Genomic DNA, 1,942 nt, shown 5'->3' with positions numbered 1-1,942 from the left:
TGGCGGTTGGAAGCATCTCAGCGCTGGCAGGGCTTTCCACGTGGCTTCTCCTGCTTCAGGTCTGGCTCCATCAGCCTCGCTCCATGTGTCTTCTCCACAGGGATGTCTTGCAGGGAGTGAGCAGTGACAGAGAGTAATTCCCAGGGCTGTGCCCACACAGAGGCCCCATGGGCTATGACCTGGTTGACAGACTAGACTCCACCCATCACTCTTAATCCTCTCAAGCCCCAAATTGACACCAGATGATATAACTATCAGAGCCCCAAACAACCGAGTCAAAGGAAGACACAAGAACAGGAGTAGAAGGCAGCAAAGGCACATGCTCTTCTTACCCAGCCCTGCAGCAACCCGACCAGCAGTAGGCAGCAGTGTGCTCACAGGGTATGGAAGCCAGACTGGGGTGGGAGAATAAATGGACTCAAACCTACGTGGGGTGGGCAGCAGCTAGTCCTGCCAGGTAGCCAGGATAGGGAAAGGGGGTTGTCCCTCCCATGTCTGTACAGGTCCATAGAGGGGGTTGGGGAGGAATCAGGTGAACATTAGCCACCCAGGGAGACCCCCAAAGTGGGCATGCTCCGATTCAGACCCCAAGCCAGGTGGGGTGGTACACCTGGATGGCCCAAACTAGATCCAGGTGGGCTTGATTCAGCCAATGTAGTTGACCAGTACCGTCAACCAGGCATCCCCGGACAGAGGCGTTAAACGTCCTGCCTGTGGGAAGGGCCTTCTCTTTTTACCCTGCTCCCAGTCAGTGGCAGGTTGGAGAGGACTCTCTTTTACCCTGCCCCAGCGCCCCTCATGCCATGGCGCTCTCTCTGCCCCAGTTCTGCCTGTGTGGGCGCACTGTTCCATGAGGTTGCTCGTGTCCAGTTGTGGGCCCTGGCGTGGCTTCCCCGCAGCTCAGCATGCTTCCCTGAAATAGCGTGTACTCTTCGAGACTGTAAAACCTGAAACTTCTCCCATCCTTCATAAAAACCCACTTGGATTACAAAAGGGCTTCGGCATGAATTCTTTCTTTCTTGTTGTGAATTCTTTCATGTATGACGCCAAGAACCGAGGTATTACCCACTGGAGAAACCTCACAGTCCTACAAATATACATACACCAAATCTACCCACCAGCTCCAGAGGGCATTTCGACTCTGTCCCATAGCGTCACTATGAATCGGATTTAAATCACCGGCAATGGGTGTGGGAAACAGAACTGGGAAGAGAGTGTGAGCGGACACATTCTCTAAGTTCATATATTAAGGCGTCTGGGAGGCCAGGGCTCCTGTGGAGAGACCTTCACGTGCACAGGTTGGAGTTGTGGTCCTGTCACATTCTCCTAAGTGAAAGTTAGCCCCCACAATATCCCCCTCCCCCATAATAATGCCAAGTTGAAGGTGCTACTTGTAAGCACATGGTTGCTACTACATAAACTGGAAGGTCAACTGCTTGAAGGCTACTTGCCTGGAGTCTGTCCACCATGGAGAGCAATCAGACCTATTGTCTGTCCTACGCTAAGTGGGGCCCACTCTCTGCTGATAAGATCAGATAAGGAAAAGAGCTCAAGGACACCTAAGGTCAAGGCAACTCAGAGACCACTAAGGTTAGGCTGCCATCTTAACTCTAGAGCCTACCCGTCTTGTTCCATCTGTGCCATCCTGTCACATGTATGCCTCTAGTGCAGCGGTTCTCAACCTGTGCTGTGGGGGGAGGTCAGATGCGCAGGCTTTCCCCACTGAGGGCGATCAGTTGCCAGACTGAACTGCGCCTGCTCCCTGCTGCTGAAGACAATGGACTACTTCTCTCTGAAGCTTGGGGCCATTAGCTTGGTTCCTGTAGGAGGGGTTTGCACCCTACTGATAATGGTTCCTATGGAGACCCAGAGACCACCCCCTAGACCACCCTCTCATTGCTGTGTAACCTATAGTGCAGCTCCTCTCTGTGACGTATGTCTC

The sequence above is a fragment of the Echinops telfairi genome, unplaced genomic scaffold (genome assembly GCF_000313985.2).
Source record: "Echinops telfairi isolate 266 unplaced genomic scaffold, ASM31398v2 ScPeMD7_7417;HRSCAF=8455, whole genome shotgun sequence".
Classification (NCBI taxonomy): domain Eukaryota; kingdom Metazoa; phylum Chordata; class Mammalia; order Afrosoricida; family Tenrecidae; genus Echinops; species Echinops telfairi.
This window is presented reverse-complemented; position numbering follows the sequence as displayed.